At 41.8% G+C, this 16,840-nt stretch overlaps 1 protein-coding gene across 10 annotated transcripts in view; it reads left to right on the forward strand.

The window, feature by feature from the left end:
- The window catches only part of DENND2B (DENN domain containing 2B), a 171,440-nt gene that overhangs the window by 26,579 nt on the left and 128,021 nt on the right, over positions 1 to 16,840 (forward strand). For 6 of the 10 annotated variants that reach the window (XM_083838168.1, XM_083838169.1, XM_083838167.1 and 3 more), the window contains one exon: positions 15,287 to 15,378. The exons of 2 other annotated variants lie outside the window; for them this stretch is intronic. The gene's annotated coding sequence lies outside the window, so the exon portion shown is untranslated. Of the gene's footprint in view, positions 1 to 15,286; positions 15,379 to 15,436; positions 16,076 to 16,840 lie in introns of those variants that run through there. 2 more of the 10 variants (XM_083838170.1, XM_083838164.1) reach the window with 2 other exon arrangements.

Raw genomic sequence — 16,840 nt, forward strand, 5'->3', positions numbered from 1 at the left:
CAAGGCATGGAAATACTTAAGCCTAATAGTACAAAATTCTTTTTATTCTCATTGTCTACTTTCTAGCGTGTTGTAGGGAAAGAAGGAGATAAGTGTGCCTCAGCCTTTCTTCCAGCTGTCGATGGGCACTACAGGAGAGTATCTGCATCTATGCAGAGTGTTGAAGAAATGACATTTCCTGAATGGAAGGGATCCAGCGCCTTGTATCCTGGGGGGGTGATATCTTTCATTGTCCTTAACACAGATGAGTAGCTTCAAGGGACAGTCGAACTCATAGCTTTGAATAACTTACTATTTACTGCATAGTTACTTTCCTATTGATGTCACTGGAAATATATTTGATATTGCTACCAACCCCTAGCAAGGCCAAAGATCCTGCCAGGGGAGAAGCTGGTAGTCCAGAATTCCATTTCTGTGTAACTAAACAAATATTTCAGTAAATCCCTGAGAATGGAAGCTGGGGGCCTTGGCATGACAAGCAGACCCATCAAAAGTGGATTTTTTTGTTGTTTGTCTTGCATTTGATTTTAATAACAGGCAAAGATTTCCATGCAGGAAGAATGCACATACTGTACACAATTTGTCTAAAGCATACTTTTACTAGAAGGAAGGAAGAAAAAAGAGGAGGAAAGGAATAACTTTTCAGAGAGAATTTCTTACTGGTGTTGTCTTCCATTTAAAATGAGGCGTTAGCTCACAGGCTGGAAGTGTTTTCCTGCCTCAGTGTAATGTATCTTTTCTGATCATGCTATCCACTTTGCTCCTGTTCCAGTAAGCGCTGTGAGGTCTGTGATGAAGGTGAGCAGGGGCATTTGATCAGGGCTGTTGGCTGCCCAGGCTCTCTGAGCCTGCAATTCCTGCAAAGCCGAGCTTTGCGGGAAGTCAGATATGATTGTGCATAGAGTGCTCTTTATTTTTTTTTTCTATTTTTATTTTTTTTTTAATGCCAGTTACCCACATGAGGCTAGACCAATTTGCTTTCAAAGTTTTTAACTGGGAGCAAAGTGTTATGAGGTTTCATTTTCTGACTCTGTAAGATTTGATTGTTCCTTGGTGCCTTTCAATGGCTACCCAGTTTTATTTGGTAGAACGCAAGCTGGAGTTGAAAGCACTGAACTGTTACAAAAAAAAAAAAAAAAGACAAAACAAACAAACACCTAACAACAAAACCGCTCCAAAAAAAACAAGCCTTCCAGGATATGAAGTTCATAGGAAGTTGCATGTGGATTCAGACAATAAGGCATGCAGGAAGAAGGTCTTTGCATCAGTAATAACCAAATGAGAGGGGTGTAGTTGGTCACTCTGGTGGTGGTTTTCCAACAGCCTGTTATTTGACTGTGTCATCACAGCTTTAAAACAGGGCAGGTTACCAGTGTGCTGTGTTTATATTTCCATGGCTGAATGCTCTGTGGGTCAGCCTTGGAGCCCAGCCGCTGGTATGATGTTGGCATTTTTGTGGACTCATTAATGACAGGAACAATCTTCTGTCTTCAAGTGTCTGTGGATAGAGTTTTTTTATCAGTCATTCCAGCAACTAGTTGGCAGGTTCAAACAGGTACTTCAGCATCTGAAGCCTTGGCTAATTGTAGGCATGACCTGTAACTTCAAAACTTGCTACCACCTACTTACTGAAGCTGCCTCTGTTTGGTAGTTGCAGTGCCTTTGCAGACATCTAACACAGTTTACCTTGCATTACCTTCAGGTTAGAAGATTAATGTCGTTTTGCCTTATATATGTTTTGTTTGAAAAAATCTTCTACAGGCAATTAGTTTTTTCATCAGTGGTCTTAGTCTGCAGGTAGTAGTTACAGCTGTGTGGGCATCAGGAGACCATAAGTCCTCTACAGGAGATAATCTGACTCATTAGTAAGTATTATAATCCTGTACCATGGCATTGAGAGTTTGATGTAACTTTGGGTAGGTTAGCAGTACCATATTAGTGCTTAAATTTAGGGTTTAGAAGGCTTGTCCTGCCCACACACTCACCAGCGGGCAACGGGCTGCAGCTGTATGGATGTGATGGGTGCTCACAGGTGAGCAGTGTGAGCTGGGTGCCAAGGGGGTGGGAGTGCCTGGCCCTCAGCTCTGTGCTTGCATGTAGGTGACCTTTCTTTCTAATGAAGGGTTCCAGGATTTCTTTCTTCTGACATCTACTGCTCAGTGACTTTGAGGAGCAAGGGCTTATGAGGCAGCAGATTGGTACAGTTAAAACAAGCTAAACATAAAATTGTTGGGAATCAGAATGGCTTTACTTTGCCACCTAAGAGTCATGCTTCACATGTGAATGATCTTTCAACCTAAACTTAAACCGTGAGGTTCAGGGCAGAACTATTTATAGAATTGGTTAGGTCTGTAATTCCCTGCATGTATAACAGGATGGTCTGAAAGAGAAAACAAAGATCCTTACTTCTCAGCAAAGGCGCAGAATGAAGATGATCAAATTCTCTTGGGTTTTCTTATTACTGGTGTATTTTTTTCATCTTGTGGAGCAGAATTGGTGGGGTTTCAGAAATATACTCAATCAGTGTAAACCATTTCCTATTGTGGCTGGCAGCTGTTTGCAGTGTTTGCAGATGTGGGGCACAGCAGCAATCCTTATGAAACAACTGCTTGTGGAGAACAGATGAGTCTGAGGTTCTGGTTAAGGGAGAATGTGCCCCCATAAATTACTGCATTATTATATATCAGGAGCACTTCTCTAGCCTCTCATTGGAGCAGCCATTGAGTGGGATTCTGCATCCCACACTTGAAAATGGTCCCAGCTCAGCCAAATATTTGACCGTGTGCTTGAAAGCTAAGCATTGATTTCAGCAGCTTGCTTAAGGGCTGACTCAGGTTTCACGCTGGTCTGGAAGGCTGCAGTAGTTCTCATGACTCTTCTCATATGGTGTTTTCTCCAGTGAGAGGGGACAGTACTATTTGTGTGCTTTCTGTGCTTATGAAGTAGTGATCAATCCTCCTCCCTAGCAGTGGAAAACTCTCTTTTGCAATGCTATGAAAACACTTTTTACGTGGCTGGATCACTGGGGATGTGTGTCTGAGGGTGAGAGTGGGGGTGACGCATCCACTGATACTGTGGTGTTGGTGGGGAATGAGTTGGCCCCGGTTCATGTACGCTTGAAGTTCACTGATTGTGCATTACAGCGTGAATGCGTGTGTGGCAGAGGGCAAAGTTGAAACAGAGCAAGAAAGTTAAGTTAAGCTAATTAACTGCCTTCCCGTTAAGGAAGGAGAACCAAATCAAAAGATATGGAGAAGATTATTCAGGGTCAAATGACACCCTTGATTTTCCATCACTACCATCTGAGACTTGTAATGTATGACTAGCCCAAAGCTTGCTGGGCAGTGTGCTGCAGGGGTGGTTTGCCTTAGTCATCATGTCTCACCCTGAATGGGCTGAGCCGTGGTATTGTTGTACCCATTATAGATATTGACATAATTCAGTGTTTGCTTGTTTTTCTCCCATGCACAATGTTGTTTTATAGTGTGTGTGTGTGTGTTTTCTTTTTAAAGAGAAAAAATACTAAATCAGCCTTAATTTGCCAATGACCAACTGATACCCCAGAGGGTCAGTTACTGTGACAGGCAGGAAGCTGGTGATAGTTGGGGTCCATGCGGCTACTAGCAAGAGTATCTGTGCTGACTCAGGCTTCCACACAGAGTCCTGGGATTTCAAGTTTACCAGGCATGTTTGTTCCTCCCTCATTGATTCAGTGTGCTAAACTGAAGACAGTTTGACAGAGAGATAAGAAAGAGAAAAAACAAGGGCAGACAGACTTTTTGTCATTTTGGACAAAAATAAATGTATGGTATAAACCCATTCCCAGAGTTGTACAGCCCTGCCTTTGTGTTTTGAGAGTGCACATGATTTACTGCAGAAATCAGTTTGGCATAGTATAGGCTGTGCAGATTCAGCAGGACCTACCATTATCTTGTCATGTTTTTTAGCAAACTGACTTTTACAAGGCAGCAGTTCAAAAACATGAAGGAGAAATGTGCTGAAAACCCATCGTTTTGTGTCCCCCAATCCAGTGTATGCTGGCAAATCTGCCACAGCTGCACCCACAGGCAACGGTGGTGGTGCGCAGCTCCCTCGCTTGTGGGCTTTGGGCATTCTCTGTGCGTGAGCTGGTATGGGTCTTGATTTTATTATTGTGCTGCAAAACTCCCAAGCTGCTGATTTTTATGCTAAGTATGAGAGTTCAGACATGGCTTTCTGTCGTGTTTCACTTTACAGACTTAATAACATTTCATTTGTACAGCGAGAGTAACAAATGCACTGTTAGCAAAATTTTGCAAATCTTGCTGCTTTTCAGCTCTGCTTACCCACAGCCTGCAGTCTCAAATGGACAAAAGAAAATGGACAGAAAGCTGCTGGGTTCATGGACTTGCCCTGACTAGCATTTGAAGGCAGAGTTTGAGCTAGATGCACCATTTGTTGGAGCCAGAAGGACGTTTTTAAAGTATGTCCCTGTTACAGTCTCAGCACTGAAGCAGTATTTCTGCATTCTCAGATGCTTAGCAAATGTGCCTAGGTTTTTGTTTATTTTTAAGGGGTTAATATAAAATGTGTAGAATTTTCCTACCTTCTAGGCATTCCAAATGTTCAGCAAACGTACACCTCAGAAAACAGCTCCTATTTAATAATATCTTTATACACTACTGTTAAGAGATGGCTATCTCAGACAGCAAAGCTGTGGATGTGCCCAAGGGTGAAAAATGAACAAAAAAAAGTAAGAACTGTGGAAGGGAGAAGGAAAGTGTGTTGTTTGTGCAGGTTTTTTTCAATGGAGAATGTGTGTGAAGGTAGGGGTGGAGATGTTCTGCAGAGCACTTTGAGATAACAAACAGCTTGCTTTAGCTTAACAGAGTGGATTGAAATTGACCTCTTTCACTGGGTTTTAAGGTGAAACTTCAGGGCTAGAGGTGTTTTCCCTCCAGCTCCTGAGCTTAGTGTGAAGAACGGTTAGTTGGTTGATACCACTGTCCTCTCCTTGCAGTTTGACAGATGCCCCACAACAGTGTGTGTGCATCACTGTGCTCTGTGAAACTACTCCACAAACCCTGTCTCAAGCTGGGTGTTTTCTTCAAGACATGACTGCTTTCTCTGTAGAAAGTACTTGTTTTCTTTTCTTTCCTCATTAGAAACTACTTTTCATTCAAAAGACCCCCCTGATTTTGAAGAATGAGGCAGAACAGAGATGCGAGTAAAGGAGACCCATCCACTGATGCAGCAGGTTTCAGACCCCCTCCTGCAGCCCATCCCTTGGTAGATTTTACTTCCTGTAATAAGGTCTTAAAATCTTTCGAATGGCTCATCCAATAGAAAAGCCTCTACTCTGTATTAATGGTTAATAGGTCTTTCTACCAGATGTAAAATCCAGTGAAACATATACAGTTTCTTTGGTTTTAACAGGAACAGATGATTTAATAAGCAGCTATAAATCTCTTGGGAATGTACAGACATAGTCAAACAGAACGCTTCTGCCAGATTTTTCACTGACTAGACGTACAGCATATGAGTCATATCAGTCTGCTCCATTCTCCATCTCAAATGCCTGCTGTTGTTGTTTTTGCTTTCAGAGGTGCTGTGCTGCATATGGGAGTGGGGGGTGGTTATCACCCTCTCGTGTTAATGGGCTTGCTCTTTTATCCAGGAGATAGTGTTCAGGCAGCTGACTTTCATTCTCTGGCTGTGCATGACATTTCTTTTCCATTCCCTAGCCCAGCTTGTGATTTTATAGTTGTATAGTGAACATATTTGAGGATTGTATTAATACAGCCTCCTAAATGGAGTTAGTAGTGGGAAAGTGGTTAAATTAAAAGGGGGTGTAGTCAGCCTCTTTCTTAATACAGCAATGCTTTCCTTCCAACAATCTTAGGCCACCTTATGAAGTTTAATACATTTATACTAACAGTATTTCTAATAAACTTCATTTATTACCAGGTCTTCAGAGATGAGAAAACTGAGACAGAAAACAGATTCAGGTACCCGTGGCTCATGCTAAATTGCAGGAGAGGGTTACATTTCCTAAAGTATTTTAAATACCATTCCAAATGGATGTAAAATGGCATTGTGTTTTAGAAACATCTTCATTTCCACCTTGTTATTTTGCTGGCTTTCCATGAGTGTCATTGGATGTCTAGGAACTGGGAATGCAAGATCCTGCTTTGAACATTTCACAGTTTGTTTGCAAGCCATGTTAGCTACACTTGGGAGCCCCTGTAAAGGAGGTGAGGTACTAGAATTGCTGCTATTTGCTCCAGGTCACACCATGGTAAATCAGAGATGAAATTGGTGATAAAACACCAGTCTGGGTAGGAAGTTTTCAACCACTGTGGAGGTGCTTGTAAGATAGATGCGGTACAGCTTATTCTGAATGCAGCTGGATGGAGGAGATATTTAAAATGGCCTACAGTACATTTTTTTTTTTAATCTTGCAGCGTAACTAATATTTGAGAGAGTGATCAAATATGAAATCTTTGTCTAAGAAAAATGGTGCAAACTTGTGATTTAATTTCATGCATAGGCAGGAGAAAACATGGTCTAAATCTTTCATTCCCTCAGGAATACATTCACTTCTGTTGTGTTCCGGGACCATGTAAATTGTGAGGAAAGTTTCTGATTTCAGTGGTAGGGATGACAAAGAAAGGTTCTACGTGTTTGGCCTTTTTCAGGCTGAAGGGAGTATCAAAAATGCATAGGTGTGGAACAGGTTAAGAAACTGGAAACAGTTTCTTGGAGGTTGATTTATGTATGGAATTGTAAAATGTGAAGAACAATGTATATTGTTTGAAGTTTGTGGTGAGACTGTAGTTTACTGTGTTGCTCCAGTAACGCTTGCTTCTGAGTTGCCGGAGGTTCAGAAAGCCAAAGAACTATTGCGTTATTACATAAACGACATTGTCCAAAGTCATATAACTGGATGGGGTCAAAATCAAGAACAGCATTTGATTCTTCTGACTCCTTGTTGGGTCCCTTCTCTGTTTCCTTCACAGCGTGGATTTCACCCATATATATATGTGCAAAAAGGCCCTTTCAGATCTTTCTGGCAAATGGAGAGCATTGCTTTGTGCTTCCAGGAAGCACATGGCTCTCATATTTACCGATGAGACTTTCACACATGAGGAAATTAGAAAACTGAAGTTGTAATCAGCATGTCTGTTCTTGAATGGGGAATTTACCCTGAAGCAAGCTGCAATGCACTCTCTTAATGGTTTGAATCTTACGGTTCAGATTTTCCATAGGCTGCTTCCAGCATCATGGGCACTAACCTGTGTTTGCAATGAGCATGCACACACCCAGCTGCGAGGCTAGCAGCCGTAAGTTACATGTCTCAGTCTCAGCTGTTAATTGGTCATGGTCAATGCCTTTAGGTGTTTGGCCCTGCATTTAGATGGGGATGTTGGTGTGGTGCTCAGTGCTCGTGGCATTACAGGCCAGGGCTGCGCCAGAAATCTGGACAGGAACAGGGTTTTTACTAGCACTCCTTCACGGGCAGCAAGATCTTTCGCAAACTTTCTGATGCACAGTCTTTGCCCACTGAATGGCCACCGCTCAGCTGGTGTTGTAGGGTTTCAGCATTCCACAGCAAGCAGCAGCAGTTCCTGGGAGCTGTCTGTCCCCTTAAAGCAATGTACGTAGCAATGGGGAACATCATGTGACTACATGGACCTTATCCAGTGTTTTAAACAAAAAATATCCATAACGGTGTCCTGGCCTGTATAAGCTGTATAGTTTTCCCAGACTTGGAAGAAAAGTACTGGTACTTTCCCAAGTTCCACCCTTTTCAGTTAGATGTTAAAAAAAAAAAAACAAGCCACACACAACATTGATTCTTGCTTTTCTTTTGTCTCTAAAATGGGAGATACTGTAATTAAAAGAAGAAATTATGCTTTTTAGTGGCAAGAGGCAACGTTATCTCTGAACCATCAGTTTTGATGAAAATAAAGTAAAATGACTACTTTTAATATATATTTTTTTCCTTAAATAATGACTTCTACTCTTAGTGAGGAAGAGGAGACTGGTAGGTGTGTGATTCCCCAGCAGACTGAACCAGGGTTTCAGGAGAGACCTTTCATGGATGTGGGGCTGTCTTCAGAGGCTTTCCCCACCTCTTTTTGGAAAAGTGCACAGAGCCAGAGGGGGAAGAATGACCTTGCTTTTAAGGCATTCATCTGGAACTCAGGCACTTGGAGCTGAATTCCCAGCGCTGGGACATGCTTCCTCTGTGGTCTGCAGTGTGTTGCTCAGGGGATGTCTGTGCTGCACAATGGAGCTTGGCACACAGAGCCCTAGGGCTGACTCCAAGAGGTCTGCAGAGCCGCACGGCGCAGGGGGCACTGTGTGGAGACACGGCTTCTTTCCTGAAAAAATGTGGCTGTGATAGCTCAAGCCCTGTGCTGTTGGGGTTGTGCTGCTTTCAGTTTTGAGTTCTGTGGCTATGGCTCATTTGGCCATCTCCATACTACGCTTCGTTGCTAAACCCAAGAAGCACTAAGGTACTCAGAAATCTCACTGAAGTTCACCAAATGTTTTTGAACTGTCTGCACAGTCTGGTTTTAGATGACTTTTGTTTTGCACAAGCTTGTCCTAGCCACTCTGCTGTCACTGATTTTCATTTCCTCTGTGGCACTGGAAGCCAGCTAGAAGGCAAGCTTAACTTCAGCAGTTTCCAAATAGTTTTCTAGGAACAAAAGAAGTTCCAGTGTCCCTTGGAGCTGGGCTGGCCCTTACTGCCTTGCAGGGCCTAAACACAACCTCACGGGAGGCAGCAGAGCCTCGCAGGCAGAGCTCAGCTGTGCGCTGTTTCTGAGGGGAGCGATGTGCAGCCTCGTGCACAAATCCGCTTAACGCCTTTGTTCCAGGCAGCCAGACAGCAGTGGCATTTACCCAGATCTGTAAAGCACACGGAGGGTCATGAATGAAAGAACGAAAGGAGCTGTGTATATTCAAAGTAATATTTTGTTTATCTGCTCTATCCAAAATAGAGAAGAAAATAACTTTATTGTCTGTGGCTTGAAAAATCTGCCTGCTGTTATGATCATGGAAGGCAAACTCATTATATGCCTAAGAAAACAGATGCTGTTTCTGGCTTTGGTTTCTGCGGGGTGTAGGTGATTTGGGGGAGCACTGGGCTGGTGCTCCCAGTACCCTTCCTCCCCATAGATGCTAAGCAGCACTCATAGGCACCCTCAGCATGTTACCAGCACTTCACAGCATCTCCAGGCCAACTTGAAGGTTCAAGTCATGACTGAAATAAAGGAGGCCAACTGCAGAAGTTATCCCACAGATAAGTCATTGCTTTGTGTCCAAACGAACGTCAGGCTGACATTTTCTTTTTCTCTTGGCTAATAGGATTTGGAAGATAAGATCTATCCAGTCAGAGCGGGTTGCATAAACTTCCTGTGAACTTCTATAGCTGGCGATCAAAAGGAATCACAAAACATGTTGCTGTTTTTTTATCTATTTATTTCTTTATTTAGAAGTTAAAAGAGAGCACAGAGCTATTGGTTGTGTTTTTTCTCATGTAAACAAGGTGATATCATAGTGGATGCTCAGGCTTAGGCCCTCTGATTTCCCATTTTGTGTTTAAATTAAGAGCTCTTTTGTACAGGGTGGAAAACCATACAAAAAATCACCCCAACCAGCATGCATGTTCTGCTTAAGAACCAGCACTGCATTATTGAATGTATTTGTCGTTGTGTTCCTTGCTTTCCTGGCTAAGAGATGCTCTTCCCTTTATAAGTGCAACAGAAATTGTTCCCAACAGCATCTTTGTCCCATGACCCAAGTGAAAGTCATTTCGTACAGGAAGGGCTACCTGACACCAGTTTGAAAGGTGGAGATTTAGCTTAAAGGGTCTGTCTTTTCCCATCATTTATGTGCTCTGAGAAGGATTCTGCCTCTTTGCGTTAAATCAGAGTTTTGCAGCACTTGTTCAGCTGTACACAAGATTCGGTGCTACCAGAGTTGTATTCATGTGAGTCCTGCTTGCATTGCAATTCCAGGTGTGAGGGGATCTGTTTTTTCAATTGCCCTCTAGTCCCATGTGTAGCATGTTGTGTTGCAGGATGTGCGTTGTGAACAAGGACAACAGAAACTTGTCCTTTGGCTTTTACTTAAAAGAAAGAGCAGTGAACTAAGACAAACTGAGATATCTTGCATTCATGTAGGGTTAAACCAGAATTCCTGTGGAATTTCAAGCAACTCATTGACATCTCTGCTGGCATCGCTTCCCAGAGGAAGCCTGCTTGTCTCATTTGTCCCTGTTCTTGGGACACAAATGTACGCTTGGTAGGGAAATATATGCAGTAAAAAGTGGTATAGGAAGAAGCTAACACCTACAAAGAGCGAAGTTGTCTCCTTTTGTCCAGACAGAACAAAGCGTCCCTTCAGGAGCTTCTCCCCTCCACCAGTTGTGGTCCCACTGCTTTCTGCTGTACCTTTTCGGGCATGCCTGGGATGCAGCACAGACTCGCACAGGAAGGGTGTTGGCGGGCATGCAGGTGGGTTGGAGACAGGGCTGGCTCTGAAGAATTAAGGAGTAGAAGAACTTCTTTAACATGAGCTTCCCAGCTTTTGGTTATCCCTATGGCTTGGCCTGGTGCCACCTGAAACAGTTTGCAGCACTGGGATGTTGAGGGCTGGCTGAATTGGCTGCCTGGGCCTGGCGCCAGTTCGTATGGCTGGTTTGGCTTTGCACTGCTTTCCTAGCAGGGTGAGCTGTAATATGTGTCTCCTGTCATGAATCAGGTTGTAGGTATGGATAATTCTCAGACCAGGCATTTACATGAGTTGGTTCTGCATTGTTCAGATTTAAAGTTGTTTTATTAAGGAATTATTCAGCTTATTGCTCAGCAGTTTTTCAGCCTCATTAGTATGTTTAGCATGGGGAGTGTGTCCCGGTTATATCATCAAATAGCATTTTAAAGCTTTAATTGCCAAATAAAATCTATTTCCGTCTGTCTTTTCTAAAATATATTACTAAAGAACCACTTTGGTAAAATATTGTAGCACATGTTTGGCATATTTTTAAGTTCTTTTGAAGTCAATGTTTAAGTGCTTTGCTGAACCAAGGCCTAAAACAATAATAGTCACAATGTAAATCTACTTTATTTCTGAATGAGTGTTCACACAGGAGTTGAAAGTGTGTCAGGTTCTTGTCACGACCTCCCAGGTACAGATATCCTCTTAATTTCACTGAATCACTCAGCAACTTTGGCAAATTTTTACCTTGCACCCAGTTGAGAGGTCCAAGTCAGACCCAAATATGGCAGGCCTTCACCTGCAAAAAGAGACCAAACTGACTTGGGATATAGAGCCATGAAGGGGTTGGCAACATCCCAAAGTGTGCTCAGCTGTGATTAGTTGTTTCCTATATACATACAGTGTGTGCATGTGTATATATATATGTATATATGCGTGTGTACTTTTTTTCTGTGTTAGTGAAATCAGTACAGTGCTTCAAACATGATCCTTGTTGGGCTGTTGAAGAAATCATGGAAATTTTTAATTCTGCTTGAAGAGAGAGTGGTGGAAATGCTATGAGTGATGATTCTGATGCTGAAACGGGGGAAGAAAACAAGTTCATAGCTGACTGATCTTAGGCCTGTGCCTGTGCAGTCCCACTGAAACCAGGGGGCCTCATATGTTGGGTCAACTCCTTTATTGTTTGCTGGACCGTGACATATTTTTATACTACTTACTGTGATACCACAATTCCAGCAAAGCATGATTTAGTGAAGTTTGAAGTTAACATGTAACTGAAGTCAGGGGAAGCTTTATTCATGCCAACAAAGCAGAGACCCCCAATGGGAGGTTGGATGTGCCATTTTGTGGCATTTGCCTTGTTGCTGTGCTGTTGTGTGTAATGTTGAAAGATAAAGGCCAATGCTGCAGACTTAAATCGTAGGAGAACTCACCTTGTGGGACTGCTCCAAAGAGTATGGCAGCTGCTGCACTGGATATCATCCTCTTGTCCCACATAGGAGTCACTGGGTGTCTTATGCCAAAGTAGTGAGCACTGTGCCTCTAAACAGAGAGTGAAGAACACAGTTTATCTAGCGTGTGCATGCTTTACATTATGAGCTGGCTGGGGCCTTTTCCCTTATTTCCATACCTTTGCAAGTCACCGCCTGGTGATCAGGAAGCGCTACCTGGTTCCCTGCCTCTCCCAGTGAGGTCAGCAGGAGCTGTGGGCACTTGCCTTTTCACGGCATCCCCACGCTGGGACAGGGTACTCGAGCTTCACTTTTTGCTGCTGTGTTTTAAGGTTATCTATGTCTGATTTGATATGTATTCACTGAGGTAACTAGAAAGAAGGTCAGGGACTGTGGTGTAGAGACGACATGAGCAGGAAGAGAAATAAGGTGGTCATCTTCTGTGGGAAAGTGGGAGAGGCAGACCCCTGTGAAAGGCAAGAAGCTATCTGAGGAGGGTGGAAAAATCATGAATCATTGTACACAAGTATTTTTATGTAGAACTTAGTTTTTTTTTAAAAAAGTGCAAGGAAATATTTCACTGAAGTGAATTCAGCGATTGATCTCCGTTTACACCTACTGCAGATTTATGCTGTTGTTGTGGGCAGCTTAGTTTTTAGCGTATCTATTTTCATCTTTTTAAATCCTGAAGTTGATGTTATGTTTTTACCAAATGAAAATAATAAAATGTCATGAGTCATTTAGAAGCAAATCTGATGTTTGTTTCCTCTCCTGTTGCTAATGATGGCTGTGTGATTTGAAAAGCATTCAGTGAAGAATCTGAGACCATGCAGCTTGTGGAGCGAGCAGCTCATATTTCCATTCCCCATCCCGAGGGCAGAGACACCAGGTGTGCCCTGGTGAGGACTCTAGCTGTGCCCTCATCCTTTTTGGTGCATGTCTGCTCCTGTGTGTGTCACGTGGCTTCTGCATCTTGTGCCTGTGACCACAGAGCATAGGAAGGAGCATGTCCAACCGGTGAGAAAAGGGAAGTGTGTCGGAAATAAGAAACTTAATATTAGCCATATGTGAGTAATGGATTGTTTGTCTACCGCAGGGGATGAAGACACACATTCTAATGCTTTCTGATCACAGTGTAGCCATGACATTTCTTTCTTTATTTTGCAATTAACCTAGTATTAGCTGTTCGTCATGTCCTCTGTCTATAATCCTAAATTCTGTCTTTACCCTAATTCTTGCTCTGGAGTGTAGATGTGTTCATAGAAAAGCCCAGGGAAGGAAAAAAAAAAGATGGACATGGTTCTTGTTTTACATGGGCCAACCTGAACAAAACATTTTGCCTCTTGGCCAGGAGTTGATCAGGAGTGTATTCATGAGGCTTGGAACAGAAAGGTGCTTGTCTGGGGTCTCTGGTTGTAGTTACCTGCCTGAGACCAAACCTTGGGCTGTAGTTCTACTACTGTACTTTGTACTTGCATAGTTGTGCATGCATGATATATTTTAACTACTTCATTTGTTTTGTCTGGAGCTGTTGACTGTAACTGAGTGTATATGTAATGCAATGAGCATTTTCAGTTGTTTATAAATGCTAAAGCGCATGCTCCCCCGAGATACTTGCCATGTATGCAGATGTGGTCTCCTAATAAAGTGCTACAGAGCCTTGTGATAAACTCTGGAGTGGGACACGATGCAGATGGTTGGTATATACTCCCACGTTACCAGTAATGGGGTCTGTAGAAAATCTGAGATTGATGGACAAGACTTGATCACTTCACCTGCCCATTGATCAATTCATAGTGTTGTTCTTAAAATATATATATATATATATATTTATTCCTTTCATGTATTTGAGCACTCCCTTTGCATTGGTGCTGGGTAAAACATTCCATTCTTGGGAGGAGTTACCTGCCTCCCCCTTTCCCCAGTTACGCAGCTGAAACTGTGCCCACTTGCAGCATGCAGTGAGTTTAACTCAGTCACATACCAAAGGGAACTTTTTAAGACAAAAACATGTACTGATTTTTCATATTTGGTTCCTATGGTTCTGCTGGGCTTTGCTGGTGTGGTGTCAAGGGAACTTAGCATGAACTTGCAAGCTTAGCATGTGCCACATTCATGTCTAGACAAACTGTTTAATGTGATGTCATTCTGGTGTCTTTTGGATTCTTCATAGCTGAAGTAGTTGACTTGATGTTCATCTACCTGTGAATAGTCTTCATGCAGTTCTTGATAACAGTGTAAAATATGCTTTGTGTAGCCTTTGTGTAGTGCTTTTGGTAGAAAGAGAGGTGGTTTAGGTGTACAGTCCACTGGGAGCTCTGTCATTCATAAAATGTAGGGTTTTCAGAAGTATAGTCGACACTATGCTCCAGTGTAGCTTATATTTTATAATATGTGATGTGTAGAGACAAGTGTTCACGTAAGACAGTTCAGCTATCTCAGACTGTCTATGGTCTTTTTTTATCCCACCTTTGCTATCAAGTTACAAACACAAACTGAATAGAAATATGGTGGAACTTTTTTATATCTCCTCATGTGTAAACCTAGCTGTTTTGGTTACGTAATGTACATACACATTTTTGTATGTTGAGTTTGGTAAGTAACACATAAATAGTTGCAAATGCTGGTTTTATTTTAAATATATAATGCAGGGGTGAAATGTCATAACAGCATAGTGACGTGCTTGACAGCGAAAAAATAAATTGGATTTCCTACTTTGCACTGCACTGTCAGCTTTATATTTTTATGCCCACTAGAGGGACTCCTGCTTATACTACTCATTGCAGAAAGCAGAGTCACACAGTCCCTTTAGTATCTTTTATGCAACTTTAAAACTCTGAATGACTGACTCCAGTTAAATCCTCTGAAGAGGTCAAAGTGTAAAAACTTTGGGAACGGTGCTGTTCTTCTGAGCCCAAATACTTTCCTGAATTTTCTTAATGCTCTTAAAAAAAAAAAAAAGAAAGAAAGAAAAAGTATTTCTTCTCTCAACTTCTCAGTCCAAGCTTTCCCATATGACATTGCTGGGGATTAATTAATTTATTTTTTTTTGTCCAAGAAAAAATGTTGTGTGTCTTTATGTTTGGAATTAGCTTTGGTTTTTCAACCATAGAGCCAGTGAATATGGTAAATTAATCTGTTCTTGAACTCTCAAATATTGAAATAGGTTTCTCCTTTAACTGGGAGACACTGAGTTTTGGGTTAGAGGCATGTAAACTTATAGTCAGTATGAGAAAAATTCCAAATATATCTGTTCTTTCTTGTTTAGCTGGGGGATCACTTTATGTTTGCCTTGTCAAAAAGCATTGCATGCTCCTGACCAGAAGATTTCTTCTTAATTACAGAAACATGAAAGGATACAGGAAGTCCTGAATGACCACAATGAATAATACCTGTGCTAATTAGGTCACTGGCTGGGTACTGGGAGAACAACAAGGTAAGCAGTCAGGCAATGCCAGCAGCATTTCATGTAACCTGCGTAATTGTGTTTCAACAAAGCCTTAGTGCTTTCAGATATCAAATTCATAACAAGTTGCGCAAAGACAAATAGCCTGCAGGTTTGAACGCAATAGATTCACTTTTAGTTCAGACCTTTGACAAGCAAACATCTCTGTTTTCCTTCCTGGGAGAAAAAAGTATAAGTTCTGTGTTACATTTCGTTTCTTTCTCTCTTTTTTTTTCTTCTTTTTTTTTTAATTCTGTATTATTGTTTTCTTTTTAAAGGCAATATCTTTGATTTCAACAATCGATTCATGACCAAAGCTCAGCTTCCTGGGCTGACTCAAGAAAGGGCTTGGAGGAGGGGTGGAATGCTTCAAAAACTTAGCTGATGAAAAGGCATGCTGTTTTGTGGATGCCTCCCAGAATTGTTTAAATGTGTGTGCGCGCGTGCGTGTGTATGAAAAAAGAGAGAGAGATCTCCATGACAACTGGCCCGGCCAGTCTGTGTTCTCTGCAATCATTTTAGCTGGAATCAGTGCTGTGAAAGGTCATATGAAGGAGTTGTGGGAAGCACAGCAGGTATTAGACGCTAAACGACTGGTTTTCTGGTTGCCTCAGATAATAAGACAGAGTTTTGTCTGGGAAATACAAATCTGAGAATGGAGTGGAAAGGGGAATGCTCCAAATTTCAGGTAACAAAAACTGCTTCTTAAATGTTATTTCCTCCCATTTTAGAGTGCTTTTTTTTTTTTAATCCTCTCTGTGGTGTTTACTCCCAGCCGGAGTGTCTATGCTAGCTTGGATTCCCTAGCTCTGGGGAATGATGTCATGCAGCAACAGTTGGATTCTATTAGCCAGTGAAAGAGGAAACATCCTGCATTTTTTTGGGGAAAAAAAAAAGATGCTTTGGCTCTTTGTTGAATCTTGTGCAAAGGCTGCAAGAAGTGTTCAAAAAAAAGTTTCTAAAAATTTAATTCCCTGAAAATGTCATTAGGACCCATAAAACACCAAAAACACTGCAACAATTACTGCTGTATGCAAGAAAATAATTGTGGAAGTGTTACAGAATTCAGGAAACTTTTTTTTTTTTCCCCCCAGATGTTTCTATATACATCTTTAATGAGAAAATTAATTGCATCTTAATTGAGCAGAGGATTTGGAACCTCTACACGCTTGGGATCCTTTAGCAATTGTTTGGAGGATGTGCTGCTAAAGAGTTTCTTTTGAGTTGGGCTCTGTCTCAATCTGCTGCTTATGAATAGATGATGCTGGCAGCATTGTTCTTAATAAGGCTTTCAGTCCTGGAGTGTGTTTTTCATAGTTTTAAGCTAGCCTTTTTGGGCGGGGTTGGGAGGGAAATACAGCAAAAAAAAATTAATTAAAATTCAGTAATTGAGAGAGGCTTTTTTCTCCCCTTTCATCAGAGATGTTTGTTAAATGCTATAGTCCACAGTCAA

The sequence above is a fragment of the Anser anser genome (assembly GCF_964211835.1).
Source record: "Anser anser genome assembly, chromosome: 5".
NCBI lineage: Eukaryota > Metazoa > Chordata > Aves > Anseriformes > Anatidae > Anser > Anser anser.